The following is an 18537-nucleotide window of genomic DNA, read 5'->3' as shown; positions in this document are numbered from 1 at the left end:
GAAAGATTTAAACTCTTAAACACACTCTCCCAAATCAACTGTCGTCATGTTTAGCACTTGGAATTTTGAAAATTAGCTCTTCAATACCAGTTGACGAAAATCTTTTTGGATTTTTCAAAATTTATGCTAAAACACACTAAAATCTTTTTGGAATTTTTGAATATAAGAAATGCAGTAAAGAAATATTTACAGACAATATTTTTGTGAGTTTGTGCAAGAGGATCATATCAGTTTTTGAGACAAATCACCAACACCGTTAAGCTTCATTTCATTTTAAGTTATAAACAATTCACCTAGATTGTCAGATATTAGTCCACTTAAATTTTCACACAAAGTTCAATTGTTTCGAGATACGAGTTTAGTATTTTAAGCACTTAAACTTATTCGAGTGTCCCACTACTTGAATATACTCCCGTATCCAGATCCCAATATTCAGTCTTACAGGTGAGTATACCACAGATGATATCTGTAAAGGGGTAGATGCAAAACCGTGAGAGCTCAGGTCAGAACTTCCGTTCAGCAGAGAGATGACGGTTCGACTTTTGGTGTGTCCCCTTTAGAGGATCTTTTCTTCAACAGCAATGATTATCAATTTTATTGTTTCATCAATTTGCTAAGAGCGATGCTATGTTTCAAGCAATGCGGAAAGTATTATACGGGGACTAGGTCAGAATTTCCATTCAGCAGAAGTCCCGGGATAATACCCCAGATATCACTGAGTATAAATACCTAATATCTCAGAAAAAGGGACCTTTCAAACAAGATTTCGGGGGTTACCCATATATCCAAGAAATGTTACCCACGAGATAAGCAAGTTTGAAATTTAGGTTTATATCTCGTTACAATCTACTAAATGTGCAAAAACCTACTGGCACATCCGCAGTGAGATTGTTTATCACATTTATACTTTCCATTTCTTTAGCATGTTGTGATAGTCCACTGATGTACTATCATTTCCTCTTTTTCACAACAAAACTCATTTTTGATTTTATCATGTTTTTGACTTTTTCAAATTTTCAAATGTTTTTGGATTTTCTAAATTTTTACTCCCCCTAAAATGCAAACACATTTAAAGAAATTTGAAAACAAACTATACAGAAATTGACAACTGTTGAGAATTGCTTCAATTCGCCATCCACTTGGCATAAACAATCAGAACTTCCCCTATCAACAAACTATTTTCTCATTTTAGATTTCAAAACACTTAAGTTTGTTTTAATCAAAATGACTTTTCCGGAAAATAAGTTTCGTTGATTTTACCATTGTAGGGACGGGGATGTTGTTCATCATATTGTCTTCAACATTTGTAGAAAATCAAGTACAAATTAATGTCCTTGATTTACCACTTGTACGTAAAACACAGTCAAATATAAAGAATGATGCCGATTCATGTTCCACTTTTACCAAACTGGGAACTCCGGAAAGTCAGGTTTTTTTTATTCAAAGAAAATATCCACCCAAGCCTGACCAGCCTTGGGTGTTACCGAGTCATCATCACTCGGTTTCTTACCTTTCCTCTTCTTCTCACAGAACTCTTTAACCCCTTTGACCTTTTTGTGAATCATTTTTCCAAAAATATGTTTTACAGTAGGGTTAAAGGCCTTCTCAACATCAAAAACCTTTTTATCATCATAAAATTGGTTTGAAATTTCCACTTTACCAATTTTCTTCTTAAAATTTTCAGTCCGAAGTGGTGGAAAATTATCATCATCCACAGTAGGAACTGATTTTTCATCATTTGTCTCAACCTGTGGCTCCTCTGACTTTGTGGAATCAGATTCATCGCCAGAAGATAGCTCCTCTGATTTCGACTTATCAGAATCATTGCTAGAGCTATTCCCAGACTTCTTAACAACCCATTTCTGGTTGTCAGATTTAGCTCTCTTCTTGTAAAACTTGTTTGAACATTCACCAATTTCAAATTTAGAGTTTTTGAATAATTTGGTTCGGTCAATTTACGGTTCAAATTCAACCACTTTCTCTTTGAGTTTGGAAACTCCCTGTTTGGTTTGAATTGCTTGCGAACAGTTCACCGCAAGATGTCCAATTCTACCACATTTGAAACAGGTTCGAGTTTTCTTTCTCTGATTCGCATTCTTCATCTCTTCTTGCTTCTTTGCAAGGAACTTTTTGTTTGATTGTCTCCAAAATGATTTTTTTTCTTCTTCTTCTTCTTCTGATGATGTTCCTGAAACAAATGTCATTTTTGATTTAAAATCACGAACATATTTTTCATTTTTCTGTTTTTCTGTTGGAGTAAAACCAAGACCTTTCTTTTTGAAATTACCATGGTTAGGTTTCTTTTGAAAACCAGAACCAGAACCACAACCTTTTTTCTTGTTTTCTCTTTGCTTAACTCTTGAGGTGTATTTTTTAGGTCTATCAGTAAGATTTAAATCTTTTATTTCAGAAATGTTAATTTCTGTAAGTTTGAAAACTTTTTTTATCATCTCAGTTTTGACACCTCTTATTGGAAATTCCTCATCAGAATATAATTTTTCCGAATCATTCAAAGTGTATGCAACTTTAAGCGTTTCATCATCCAAATTAGATTTTGATAACAGGAATTCTTTATCATAAACTCTTTTGCCCTGTTTTTCATTTTGACCCGGAGTGCTGGACTCAGACTTTGACTCCGACATTGACTCCGACTTTGACTCCTCAGTTTCATCGTTATCTAACAAATGATCCACCACTTTCTTCATCAATTGAGATTGTTGATCAGTGTCAGACGATGTAAAAACGACATTAATGTTTTCTGGCAAATTGACTGACGACTCCGACTCCCACTGTAAATTTGTAGCCTTTTGGACTCTTTCAGAATCTGGATTTCTGAGCAAATATCTATTTTCCAGCGGGGGCGGACACTTGTTATAGCTGACACCTTGTTTCTTACTAGAATTTTTCTTGTCAGCCTTTTTCTTAGTGTCTTTCTTCTTCTCAGTCTTTTTCTCTGTAGTCTTTTCATCAGTTGTCTTTTGCTCTTTAGTTACTTCATCATCTTCGAATGCCTTCATGCCTTCAACAGTGGGATAAATCCTGTCAATGACATAAGAAGTACATGAGTAACTTTTCAACACACGATTAACTCTTTCAGTTTCAATTCTTTGTAACTCTAGCTTTTGTTCCAGAGCAGCACACTTCTCGATGTAGTTGTTCACAACTTTCTGTTTGATCATGAATGCTCCTTGAAGTGTTTTCATTGCGGTACCCTGCTCTTCACTTGTGTCATTGTACATGTTCATCGCTTTGTTCAGCACATCATAAGATTCCTTCAATCTGTTCATATTGTGAATCAAGGAACTGTTTTGTTTCTTTACAGTTTCACAATTCTCACAAATCACTAGACTCTTCTTTACAACAGCTTCTTCATCAATCTTAAAGGCTGGAACTTCTATCACTTTTTGCCTCACTACCGGTATAGTTTCATCGTCACTACTTACCGGTGTCTTTACCTTTTTCTTTTTCTTCTTAGCTTTCTCATCTTCACTGTCACTTTCTGCCATCATCTTCAAGTGATCTCTCATTTGTTTGGCATAATACTCATTCGCATCATCATCACTATCTTCTTCTATTCTAGCAACAAACGCTGAGTGAACTTTTAATACTTCTTTGTCTAGACAATAGTCATCCCAGTTGAAGTTTTCCCAGGTAAAACCTTCAGGCATCTTCTCATCATCTTGATCGATTACCAATGCTTTGCCATCAGCTGAAATATACTTATCCCAGTTGAAATCTGTTGATGACTTCTTTTCTTCTTGATTAACCACACAAGCTCTTTTTGAAGAATCTTCAATCACATTCCTTCCATGTGCAGTTTGTGCTTGATGTTGATGTTGTTGAGATGGTTGTTGAGCAACTTGATGGTAAATGGCCTTCCTGTAGTAATCATTGTTGTTAAAAGGATTCTGAGCTCCACTTGCTTCTTGATTGGTGCACTCCCTCTTGAAGTGTCCTTTTTCCCTGCAACAAAAACAAGTGACTTTAGATTTGTCAAAACCTAAAGTAGAAACATTCGCCTCACGAAGATCATCTCTTCCTGTGATTTGCTTGAATTTCTCAGCTCTCCTTAATACACTTGCCAAGCACCATTTTATATCCATCAGCTCCATCTCTTCAGCATCAATCTGGTCGTAATCCTCCTTAGTCAGCATTGGATTCCCGATTCGACCTGCAACAAAAATACCATAAGATTCTAAAACAGTTCCCAATAAAGACATATGGCTTTTTGCTAACTCCACAGAATATTCCTGATCATTTTCAATATTCAACACAATGTTGCATTGAAGCTTTTTGCCATTTCTTGTTGTTGAAACATTCGGATCAAATGATGGAAATGATGAGAAACTTGTGTTACTGTTTGATCCTTTTGATGAACTTCCAGATAAGTTCTTTGCATTGAATGCAGTTTCAACTTTTGGTGACAAGTTGGTTGTTTTATCATTCAACCCTGCTTTGTAGTACAAACCGATGTCTTGTTCACCATCAAACACTTTCATTCTGGAAATTTTTATCTGTTCCATCTCCTGAGCTTCCAATTTTTCAATGAACTTACTCAAAGTTAGCGTGTTAAATCCTTTCTTGTTTCTGAGCATCATCAAATATGTTCCCCATGTTTCATGTGGCAATGCATCAGCTAATTTTTCAATAAACTCTTCATTATCTTTGTTGATACTCACCCTTCTCATGTTAACCAACAAATTGCAGTATCTTTCTATAATCTGCTTTGTGCTCTCATTCTTCAAACCTCGAAACAAATCAAACTCCTTTTTCAATAGCGATTTCTTGTTCTTGATCATTTCCTGACTACAAACAAACTTTGATCTTAATGCTTTCCAGATTGAATAAGAACTTCCGTTATGTTGCAATAAGACCATGATGTCTTCTTTCACAGCTTGTTGTAGTAGACTTAGCATCATTTTCTTATTTTTGTATTTTCTTTTATCATCTGCACTCATATCTTTGATAGCAATTACCTCTTCATCGTCATTCATCGGTCTCACATACTTTGTTTCAACACATTCCCAAGCATCTAAATAGTTAGCTTGTACCCAGTTTTCAAACCGTCCTTCCCAACCCTTATACTCCTCAATGTTCATTAGCTTAGGCGGCTTTTGCATAGTCCCTATTTCGTTTTCCAACATCGTGTTCTGTGCAATAGTGATCAGGGTAACCGGGGTAGCGAATGCGTTATAAAAATCCTCGTCCATGTTTCGGATATCAATAATTCTCAAAAACAATCTGTTCAAGCGGAATATCAAATTCAAGCGAGATCACTATTCAAGCGGAATAACCCTTTTGAAGCGGAATCACAAAGTATTTTCAAGCGGAATATCAGTTCGAGCGGAATCAAACCAATATTTTAAGCGGAACCTCAAATCCAAGCGGAATGTCACGTTTGAAGCGGAATCAAACACAAATTTCAAGCGGGATTAAATATAAAATGTGATTTCAAGCGAAATCAGACCCAAAGTGTTGCTGACGTCATCAATACACTCGCTGTTTTTCAAGCGGAATAGCCAAAAATACCAGTTTTAGATTGAATTTTAGCTTGAAACTTTCCAGGATATGTTAAAACATAATTGCGCACAACATATGTGAAATTTGGCCGATTTTAACCGTGAAAAGTTTTGAATTTTGAAAAAGAATGGTGTAGAAACAGAATTTGCAGCTGAATTGGGAAGAACTCTTCTTCCTGTGCTCTGATACCACTTGTAGGATCGTTTTCGGACCCGATCGAGTCGATCAGAAGAGTTTATCTCAGTTTCAGAGGCGGAAACTAAGAAACTGAGTTCAATTCAGTAAGTAATACACTTTAAACTGTCGATTGTATTGATAGAATGACTTTTACAGCGACTCGATACTTCGGCAGCACTTCGTTGCAAACCGGAAGAACTGTTATCTGATTTCGCTTGAGACACCCCTATATATAGGGAGCAGATTCCGCTTGAACATGCCACACGCATTTCAAGCGGAATAACAACATAAGCATTCAAGCGAAATAAGCATTTAACACTTCGAGCGGAATCAGTATATATGTGATTTCGCTTGAAACTGTCCAGGTGACATTTCAAGCGGAATCACCCTAAAATCCAACTACCTCGTTTTTCGTGCCTTGATCTAACTAGTACAGTACAAGACTTGATACAAGACGAAGACGACAGAAGGATGCACCAACACTCATATTAGGGGCTCCCATGGTATTAGAAAACAAGGGGCACACTTGGACGACCTAGATCGAAGCACGTTTTTCAAGAAACGATCCTAACGGTCTTGGTTTTCCTATAAATACCCCACCCCCCATTCTTCATTCTCATAAAAATCTGATCTAAGATGCTCTAAGTTGAGTCCTTTGCTTCATACCTGAGCTACTTGGATCAAGATTTGCTTGCGGGGACCCTTTGTACTGTTTGATTCTATGATCCCTCTAGCTTTTCTTGGTTGTTGTTCAAGACTTCTAAGCACCCTCAAGTGAGTACATAGTCCCCTCTTTTACTGTTTTTCAAACGTTTTGGGGTGAAACACATGTGCCTACTTGTTACTTTCGTGTTTTCCATGTTTTCATATCATATACTTGCTATGTTCATTAGTACACTATTAGTACATGATTTCATTATGTTTTATGCTATGTATGTCCATATAGTGCATACTTAGTACATTAATTTACATTACATTTCTTCTATGTATGTTGACTGAGCATGCTAGCACATTGTTTTATACATCTTGAACCATTTGAAGCTGATTGATCTATGTGAACCATTTGTAACCTTTGATCTATGTGAACCATTTGTAATCTTTTGATTTATGTGAACCGTTTGTAACTGTTTGAACCATTGGGATTAAGGGAATTGATTAGGTAACGAGACGGGTGCAATGTGTTAAAAGCATGGTGGATACGCCGCTGGTACTTCCTATATATAAGTGCTTTTAACACATTATATATCGTTGCGTTATCTAGATCACTCGGGCAATTGTTATCAAAACAAAGTTATATTACAAGGTTTTTCTAACAATATATATATATATATATATATATATATATATATATATATATATATATATATATATATATATATATATATATATATATATATATATATATATATATATACTATTCGAGTTTTTATTTCAAAAACGATTTCCAATCTGGGTTTAATTAAACAAATGTTTTGGAGTTAAGAATCATGGCTACGAGATTTTATAAATTATAATCAACTTGATTTGAGTTGGTTAATTGTGTCGCAATGCTATACTTTTCAAAATTAGGTTTTCAAATAAGCATTGCAACATGTAAAACGAGTCATGAATCTGACACTCACATAAAACCTATGTATTCGCCGGCATTTTTATGCTGACGTATTTTCACATGTGTTTCAGGTACAATAGTTGGTGAAATATGATGATGATGATATTGGTGTATGCTCACATAGGAATGGACGAGGCCTTAGTGACATTAAAAGATGCAAGACTAGTTAATTATGTTATGTTTCTTTGTTGTTAAGACATTGTAACTCATTTAATTCAATAAAACGAAACTGTTTAAATCCATGGTTGTGAAACAATGATTCTGTTACAACACTCCCCGACTTTTCCGCCACGTTTTGTTGTTTTACGTGGTCGGGGTGTGACAAAGCATGCACTACTTTGCCGAAACATCTTCCAACCGAGTCAAAATTTTCGTTCCCAGCCAAGTGAAGAGGAATACCGTAAATTTTTAGACATGCTAACCTATCGAAATCGACCGTTTGTCCCCTCCAAATCTCCACGCTATTGAACCACCCGAAACTTGGGGCACTTGACCTGAAACTATCGGCCTCGAAACTCGATTTGAATACTATTAAAACATACATCCCTCCCAGATACTTGATGGTAGATTCACCAAAATTGGCTTCCTTCATTAAAATGTTCAACTTCCTAAGGGTCCAAAGATCTTTCTTTCTTGCCAATGATTGCCGAACCATGAAGATCGACAAAAGCTTTAGCGTATTCAGACACCACTACCTCTTTCTTGTAGTCGGTCACCTGCTGGTCGCCAAAAACTACACCTGCGTAAGTTTTGCCCCTATTCACAAAATTCCCATACCTGTTGATATCCTGTTTTTTGTGTCCGTAGGAACCGTCGTCATTGGCTTTGAAATTTTGACCCTTTGTCCTCTCGTCTCTCCTATCTTCTTTTTCCATGGTGAATTTAGCTACATTGATGAACAACCTAAAGCTCCCCATCCAAACATTAATCATCTTCTTTTCAAGCTCCCTCGCATTTTTGACTCCTTTGAAGCTCGCAAAACCGAATCGAAAGCCCCTTTTATCTCTTTTCCTTGCAATATAAACTCCCTCGACTTTCCCGAACGGCCCTAACACCTCCGCTAGATCTTTCGAAGTAAATTTGTCTGGAAATCTAGCCACATAAAACTTGGTGATGTTGTTGTTCTCCGGTCCCGAACCCCGGCCGTCCTGATCTGCCGGTCTTCTGTTCTCCATACGCCTTGAGTTATAAATATGAGTTTCTCAAATAGGCTATAAAATTGTGTGTAATCAGGGTTTAACCCAAAACGTGCGTAATTATGCAAATAACGTGTGTGATTATGTATTATAACGTGTGTAATACACTATAAAAAGCTAAAACCTATTGTGTCACCGCATTTAATTGAAGGCCTAGATTATATCAGATATACGGTTGAGATGCTCGCGTACGCTTCGCACGATAAGGTGGTCTTGTATTTTAAACTTTCTCTAAGGGGAAATGTTGTCGATTTTTTCTTAAATAGTCAACTCATTAAAATGTATACATGATAAGATAGAATATTCAAAAAGTGAGTTGAACCCCACCTAAAAAAACAAATTAAGGAACTAATGTAACAAAGTAATATCATGATTTAGCTCAGTTGTAATGTGAGCGTCATGATTCGGTTGTCATCTATATGCCACCTCAGCTAGAGAAGGTATTAGAATATGATAGTTTTAGATTAGATTAAACTTATGTTTTTTCTTTATTTTATTTTATCAATATTTGTGGTTATTTTTATCATTATTTGTGGTTATTCGAGAGATAATCCCTACCTGTAGGATATATGGGTCGGGTGAGACGTCTTCTCTAATTTGTGTGTGTGTATATATATATATATATATATATATATATATATATATATAGGGTAAGGTTCATGCGAGAACCACCTTTATTGCGAGAACCGCGAGAACCAATGTGAACACAAGCTAAAATAGCTAAAAAAACCTAAAAAAACCCTAAAAAAAACCTAACCCCCACCCCCCAAAAACCTAACCCCCCCCCCCCCCCAAAAAAAAAAACCTAAAAAAAACCTAACCCCCCCCCAAGCTAAAATGCTAAAAACTAAACCCCCCAAAAAACCTAAAAAATCTAAAAAAATCAAAAAAAAATCTAAATTTTTTTTTTTATTTTTTTACTATTTTTTATGTTCAAATCGCTACTTTTAGTAGCAAAAAAAAAATTTATTTTTTTTTAAAAAAAATTTTTTTTAAAAAAAAAAAATTTTTTTTTTTGGATACTAAAAGTAGCGATTTTTATATAAAAAATAGTAAAAAAATAAAAAAAAATTTTTGGGTGTTTTTTAGATTTTTTTAGGTATTACTGTTTGTGTTCACACTGGTTCTCGCGGTTCTCGCAATAAAGGGTGGTTCCTAACGGATCTTTGTCCTATATATATATATATATATATATCGCTTATACTTGCACGATTAACGATTAACGGTTGCCAAATAATATTCAATATCACTTAGCACAATTACATTTTCAGTTCCGATCAAATTCCAACAAACATGTATCAGAGCCACAAATTCTGATAACCAAAATCAAATCACTAATCCCCAATCAAATGCTTATAGAAAAAGTTTATTAATGTAGGTCCACTCGGAGGATCAAGATAAACCTACTCCCTTGTTATATACTACACACGAGTGCGGAATCCAAATGTGTATGTAAACCAAGCCAAAAAACATACAAACACAAGAAAAGATTCAAAGTTTAAAGCTCAAGTGTATTGATCCAGAAGAGTAACCGTACAATGTTTAAAACAAGAAAATCTCACAACTCTCTGGTGTTTTCTATCACGGTTCTGTGTTACAAGTCTGGTATATATAGCCAATATGTCTACAACCTCACGAAAGAGGTACTGGGCCCATAACTAGACGAGGTTGCACCCGTTTCTGAAGTTGACATAATCATTCGAGGACCTGAAGGACGTTGAATGACCTGCGGCCTGCTAAAATAATCCGACGGCAACGGCGGCAAGCTTGCACTTTCTGAAACAGCAAACATATTACTAGAACTTATAGAAGTGTGAAGCGAGCTAAATAGAGGTGCAGAAAGAATAGGAGAGGATGAAACTAGCGGTAAATCAGCTATGGAGGAAGCAACACATGTGGATTCAACTGGAATAGATGCAGTCACAACTAGAAGAGAACTGGAAGTCTGAATAGAAGAACTAGAACTCCTGATGACTTTTCTTCGTTTATAATACCTAGCAGGCAACGAGAAACTAACAGCTATAGCAGTGTCCGACGAAAGATTGTTTAACTCTTTGTTCCAAGAGGCTAGACGTAAACCACAGCCAGAAGAGGGATCGAGAGAGGCAACTGTTGCTCGGAACAAGTCAAGCTTCTCTTTGTCAGACTGGGAGATCTTGTTGAGCATATCTTTACGAACCAATTCGAAATACTCTTCCCGAGTCAACGTATCATCAAATGTATCTTCAACAATTTCTACAACTACCCCTTTTCCTTTATCCAATATTTTAGAAGAGGGTCCAGTTTCAAGAGCAGCATCCAAGGCAATAATAACTGGATCTGTTTCAGCCAAACCGATTGGCGCAGAAGTACCAATACTTGCAAAAGTTTGCTCCAAAACCATATCAAATCTATCACTCGTAACCATATCAACCATCTCACTAGAAGAAGGAACCACATCCATCGGTTGACTAATAGAGACATCTTCTGCAACCCGAACTCCAACTACCGACCCCTCAATAACAGGTTCATTCACAATAGGCGGTGGTTGTTGAAGATCAACCTGAGGTTGAACAACCACCTTAGGCTGCTGTGGGACAACAACATCAACATCAGCATCAAACAACTGAGCAACACCATTTCTGATGTCAATCCATGTCTGGTCAGATTCCGGATTGTATCCGTCTTCCTGTACCATAGCACCATGCAACGGATGAACAACAGAAAGAACAGTGGCGTGAACTATTTCTTTGGGACTTCTACAATCCTTGAAAATGTGCCTGTGCATTGGTGTTAGAGTATAAGCTGGCAAATGATCACCAAATGGGAGATTCGGTAGTAGATGACGAAAAACCAATGTCAGAAAACGTGGATATAGCAACTGAAGCCATTTATCATTTGCACGATAACCAAGCTGTGACTGAAACAATCGAAGAATCATTTATGAAAAGTTGAATGGTTGGTTGAAAGTAAGACCAATCATGCCTGAAAGAAAACTATGACCCATGCCATCCATCCCTGATTTTTGCGGGGCTAGACACTACATCAACACATGAAAGAAGTATCGCCACTGACCAATAATCATTCCTTTTACAAGCTGTTTTGAAGGAAATTGGCCGACGTAACCAAACGCTCTAGCTGTTCGCTCACGAATAGGCCTTGAATAACATGTTTCACCATGGTCTAGATCACCGAACCGTAGCGCTGCATGGATGACATCTTCAGTAATGACAATTTGGTTTCCATTAATTGTCGCTTCAATAGTGTTATCAACTGGTCTTGCGGACTGCCAAAAATCATCTATATACGTGGTCACTAGCTGCACGTCCTCCGAAATCGCATAAAATATTCTTGAGCGCCGTAAAAACTGCATGATCAGAGCATAATCTGCGGCACTTAGAATTGCTTCATCCAGAATAGCGATCTGATTTGTTTTGGAACAAAGTGCCTAACAGGAACAGCTGGGGCGGCAGCGGCAGAAGGTTGTGCACCCTGATTTTGTTGTTGTTCAGCCATCTGTAAACAAAGCATATCAACAAAACAAGTGCATTAGATAAACAAACAAACAGGTTGCAGTTTACACATAGTCAACTTCAACTGTTAACTTTGGCAACGTTTTTATCTCAAAGGCCACAAAGGTATTCCCAAGTGATAACAATTATAACAATTAAAGCACACTTAATGGTTAAACTGTTATACGCAGTTAAAACATATTTAACAAAAAGATGAAAACACTATTAACACGGACCAACAGTGATAAACCCTTTAATATCCAACTTTGAATCAGTAATGTGTAAACACGGACCAACAATGATAAACCTGGACAGATCAGACAAAACCATAAAGGAATCATAAAAACCCTGAACAACTCTAAATTAGGAAACTGATTAAAACCTTGACCGATTTTGTTTTTAAAAATATAACCTGGAACTGAAACCGATCGTTCGAACCCTGATACATAGAAACCCGGAAACCCTTAGTTAAAAATTTTGAACTATTAATCGAAACCCGGAAATCCTTAACAGATTAAAACCCTGAACGTTTAATCCAAAAAAAATAACTTTGAATTCTCGAAAACTTGTTGAAATCAGATTTGGATTTGAAAAATTTAAACCCTGATCGGACAGATAACGTGAAAAGCCTGACCAATTAACCTTTAAACCCTGAACAATTGATTTAAAAGCCCTAAACGAAAAAACTCGGAAACCCATCCCTACATCACAGTGATAACCTATCCCTTTAAACACAGAACAAGTTTAAAACTTGATCAAAAAGATCAATTCGAAACTGGAAACCAATAGAAAGACTGAACAGATTCTCGAAATTGACTGTTTATCGTTTAACAAGACTAAACTCAGAACTAAACTTTAAAAGAAAACTATTTATCGTTTAACAAAACTCGGACGGAACAAATCCTGAACGGATTTTCTTCTCGGAAACTTGCTGATTTGGATTTGAAAATTTTAAACCCGGAATGATTATAAAAACCCGGATTGCAGTTGATTAAAAAAGATCCTGAACTGAATTGATAAAAATCATGACTGCAGTTTTAGTAGCTTATTCTGAACATCTTATAAAAAAATCTGGACCGCAGTTGATTAAAAATCCTGAATTGATTATCGAAACCCGGAAGACTAATTTCGTAAACCCGGAACGAATCTTAAAATCCCAAAAAACCCGGATACTTATTCGAAAACCCTGAACAAAATTTAAGATCTTATCATTGAATCAAGTTTTATCCCTCCGTACTTACGAAAAGGGAAAAAACTTGACTCTCAAAGACTTAAACCCTACAAACAAGAACACATCTTTTCAAAACGGATCAAAAAGAGAGTTTTTTTAAAAAACTTTTCTTATCTTCAACCACCAAATTTCGCGCCAAGAACACCAACCAAGAAACCCACTTGAACGTCATTCAAACAAGCAAACTTGCATCCTAATCAAGCATATTCTAAACACAAATAGGCAAGATTTCAACCGACAAATCACAAAATTAACTCAAACATTCAAAATTTCTTCAAGATACCAAACCCCCAACCTCAAGAACACCAAGTTCTTGAAGCCAAACACAAAACCCCCAAATTTTCTCACAAAACCCTAACTTCAAAATTGTTCACTAACATCAATTTATCATCATCATTCAACTAGGAAAGAACATTTAAGCAAGAATCAACAAGCAATAAGAACACTAAGTTCAATGAAGATGAAAGTCCAAGCCCTAGAAACCAAGTTTCTAACCAAATTTGAGACAATGGAGAAGTTATGAGTGTAGAAACACATACCTCGAAGAAGATCTAAGGTTCTAATCACAAGTTCAAGAGATTTGTAAGAGGAAAGAGTTGAGAGAAGAGAGGGGCGACGCTGGGATTCTTTATCTCCTGAGACTTTGTTTTGAATGTGAGAAGAAGAAATTCTGACCAAGAACCCTTATATACTCAACTTATCTCGGACCAGAGGGAGGAATGAATAAAACCCGGATGTGAAACCCTGAAGGTTTCTTCTTCTATAACTTAAACAAAAACATGATCCGAAATTATAAAGCCTGACCGACTCGGACCGAAATAAAACTCTGACCGACTCGAACCATAAAGACGACCGGTCATTATCAAACCCTGAATTTTGTTATCTAAACTTTGACTGTGAAACCCTGAATATTAATTTTGAATTTTAATTATCAAGATAATCTCCAAAATTCTAAAAAAATGACTTTAAAAAATAACCCTTTCACTCCAAGACATAAAAATTTTGGAAAAGGAAAATATCACAACTTGGAACAAAAATTTTATCGAACACTTTAAAATGACGAAGTTTCCCACACACACTTAGATGTATCTTGCACGACCGATTTTTATGAAAAAGACTTATTTTAGGTTACCGAACCTAGTGTTTAACACCTTATTAGAGAATGTTCACAACCCTTAGAGAATTTTCAGAATGATAACTCGCACACAGAAACAAGAAAGCAAAATCTTTTTGATGTTTTTTTCAATTTTTGACTGAAAAAAGAAATTAAACCTAAGAACGTATTTACACTAATTATCTTTTTGTGAAATCAAAGCAAAGGGATCATATTGGTTTTTCTGTCAATATCCAACACAAGAACATAGTTTATCAGTTTAAGCTCTTAGAATGATATTAACAGTTCAAGACGTTCAACGGTATTGTGGTCCACTTAAGTTTTAGCACGCTTTCGAACACTGTGTTCGAGATATGCAATTAAGTGTATTAATAACTAATTGTAACTATGTTTACCCACCTCAGAATATACTCCCGTATCAAGACTACCAAACATTACATCTTACAGGTGAGTATATCTGAAAAATCTCTGTATCCGGCAAAAATGCGATGCCTTGAGAGCTCAGGTTAGTGCCACAGCACAGACAAAGAGATGAAGGCTCGAATTTAAAGGTGGTGTACCATCGTTTGGTATCTTTTTCTGCATAATTTCGCAGTTTTTGCTATGTACCCGGTGGTAACATAGAATTATAGTTTGTACATCTTGTGATGACAATTTTGAACAGATCATCCGGGGATGATTGTTGTGGTAGAAAAGAAATCCATCAAGGGGGTCTGCGCACAAACAAAGTGCTTAGCAAAGCATTATACAAGGTCTAGACCATTGTATAACAACCCAAAACTGACACCCTCGATTATTTTCCCGACATCTAATATATTTTAAAATATCCTTATATGTCTTTAAATATACCCCGTATGTGAAAACCGAGCCCGAAATACAATGTAGCATTTAAAAATAATTAAAAATAAGAAAAATTAAGTTTAGGCGGGCCGCGTAAGCTTAAGCTTACACTTACGCGGGTCGCGTGAGATCAAAATGGTGGCGCAGCCCGGTGATGACACGTGTCATCATCGTGTCAAGTCTAGTCGATGATCCGGACAAGCTACGCTTTGACCGGGGTTTGACGCGGGCCGCGTAGACCGTTCAAAATTCAGCCCCTATAAATAGATGGCCTCGGATCTCAGTCGAAATCGTTCAAAATTTTTTTCTCAATCTCAAATTCTGATAGTAGGCTTATTATACGCGGGTATTATACCCCCTAAATACCAAGGTTCTGCTACGATGTAAGTATCATAACCCCTGGAGACGTATTAGATACTCTGACCGATTGATCAAGGGTTCCGTAACGGCTGTCGTGGTTCTGCCCGACGTAGTCATTGGAATGCCGTCTCGGGGAGGGTATTACTAATGTTAAAATGGGTTATTATACTAACACACGTGCATTTGTGTATTTATAGGTTATTCCCAGGAAATCCTTACTAAAAACCTTAAGACAACAATGTGAGTAATCCTCTTTTTGTTAAATGTTTTTACAAAACTTTAAATACTTTTCCATGTGAATAACAGTTATTGAGTATTTGTAAGAATACAATTATAGTGGGTATGTTGGGGTTTTGTATACAAAATTTGTTACCACCTAGTCAAGGAGTAACATTCCCACAAGTTGAGTACGATAGTACCACTGATGTTAATTGTTATGTCTTGGAAACAAATATAATTGCGAGATCGCCCTCAATACTGTACACTGGGTTTTACTTAACTTGATTAAACTGGGATTCACTCACCAGTATTTCCCACTGACAAAATGTTTTTAAAACGCGTTTCAAGTAACAAGATGTAAAAGCCAAATAGAAGCCAGCTGGACAGCACTGAAGGCTTGGAAAAATGGCAATAGAGTTACCTAAAAATAAATAGATGTTTTTATTAAATAAAATAGGGTATATCCCTATGAAAGTGTGTATACTGAAAACTTGGGTTTTACCCATGTATCTAATGTTATGGAAATGTGGTATTTTACTCTGATAAAATATTTCCTAACTACGGTCCTGATGAAAAATTCCGCTGCCAAATTAGACAATAACGTGATACCACCGAAACTGGCTCGCGGCCGGCCGTTCCCGGGGATTAGGGATCGGGGGTTGCGAGAGAAGGTGGTATCAGAGCTATGCCACTAATTCAGCCACATAAGTGTTCTGCTGACATCAAAATTCAAAGTGTTAGGAAATAAATAACGGGAATACATGTATAATTGTATTTTCTTGTTATGTGTTATCTGACTATTTGTTAGTTTACAGTATGAGCGACCAAGGACCATCTGACGCATATCGTCAATTGTCTGGTTCGCCTAGCAGCGAAGGTGCCTCTTCTCAGCCTGCCTTCTCGGGGTACTCTGCTGATACAGAAGATGGAATATTCGTATTTATGGCTCAATCTGAAGAGCCATTTCCTCAGAAAAAGAGGGGATGGTTCATTAGGGGAGCACACGAGCGTAGAAAACGTATGAAAAAGTTACAAGACTAGAGAGCACTAGCCGCAGCAAAAAGAGAAACTGATGCATATGCCCAGGATATGCTTAATAGGGGTATAACCAATATCCATATTTTAGCAACCACTATCGCTGACCCAAACCTGGAGCAAATGCTAGCACCCCAACCACAACCACCAATCCCTGAGCACCCGAACCACAACCAACAGGGATTATGCGCAACATTACCCTATCCATGAAGATTTGCCCATGCCAAATCTAGGAGCCTACCCAGGGTTAGATACTCTAGATCCCTATTTCGACAACGATGCATACATTAGGGAGATTTTAGAGAACCCTTACCCATACCAGGCCCCATATCAGGAACCCGCACCCCAGATTCCTGACCCAGTCCTAGAACCTACACCCCCAATGAGTGCAGAAAACGTACAAGAACTTAGGAATTTTGGTGAGGAAATTTTAGAAAGCAGTGAGAGAATGCGACAAGTGGGAGAGCGTCTCGTATGGAAATACGATGAACGCAATATGGATTTTTGGATGAATCCATATCCCTGAATCGATGGTGGAGACGGTAGAAATAATAATAATATAATATAATAATATATGTGTGTATGTGTTAAAAAAACTACGGATGCCTACTACTAGCAGTGTAGTTTTAAATTTCAGTCGACGTTGTAATTTTTATTTCAGTACTGGTGTGTAATAGATGCATACTATATGAATAGAGTAAGTCGCAATGATCGACGCTTTTGACCAAAAGTGTGTGACATGTGATTGGCTATATTCAAATATTATTGATATTAATATTTGGTAATTTTTTAAAATTCAGATGGACAACGAAGTGAATCAGGAAAACCAGAATGATAATATCCAGAACGACAACCACTCGAATAATGATAATCTGAATAACGAGAATCCGAACAACAATAACAATGGAAACCAAATGGATAATAGTGTCGTTCAGCATATAGTGGCACAATGAATCATAGATGCAATGCCATTTATTATTCAAACGGTTCAAGAAGCAAATAGTAAAAGTAAGCATAGAAGTAAGCGACCAATTGAACCGGAACACAGCGTAAACAATGGACCTATACTTCAGGTGCCCATTCCTAAAAGAAGAAGAACCATGCCATATGGTTGTTCTTATAAAGAATTCTGGTCCTGCAAACCAATAGAATTCTCGGGCAATGAAGGACCCATTGCAGCTCTACGCTGGATAGAGAAGACTGAGGCCGTTCTAAAAATAAGCAAGTGTGCTGAAGAAGATAAGATAATGTTTGCTTCTAATCTGCTTAAGAACTCAGCCCTAGAATGGTGGAACACAATCCTCCAGTCAAGAGGAAGTGACAGGGTGTACAACATGGAATGGGAGGAATTTAAAAATATGGTAGAAAGGAAGTTCTGCCCTCCCAATGAAAAGGAGCAGATAGCAAATAAGTTTCTGAACCTTAGAATGACCGGAGTAGATAGTAAGGGGTATACTACTACATTCGTTGAATATGCTAGAATAGTATCAACCCTTGCATCACCTGAACCGGTATTAATCTCCCGTTACATCTGGGGACTGATTGGGGAGATTAGGCATGTAGTCAAGGCAACTAGACCCCAAACCATAGAAGAAGCTGTAGAACTAGCCAATACCTTGACTGATGAACTAGTGCGTACTAGAAAAGAAGACCAGAGGAGAAACCTAACCCAAAGGCTTACCCAAGAATTCCGTTCTGGGATTTCCAACCGTAGGAATCTAGGTTCTACCTCTGCACCATATTGC

This window comes from Helianthus annuus, chromosome 8 (assembly GCF_002127325.2).
Source record: "Helianthus annuus cultivar XRQ/B chromosome 8, HanXRQr2.0-SUNRISE, whole genome shotgun sequence".
NCBI classification, from domain to species: domain Eukaryota; kingdom Viridiplantae; phylum Streptophyta; class Magnoliopsida; order Asterales; family Asteraceae; genus Helianthus; species Helianthus annuus.
The sequence above is the reverse complement of the archived record's forward strand: the minus strand, read 5'-3'. Positions refer to the sequence as shown.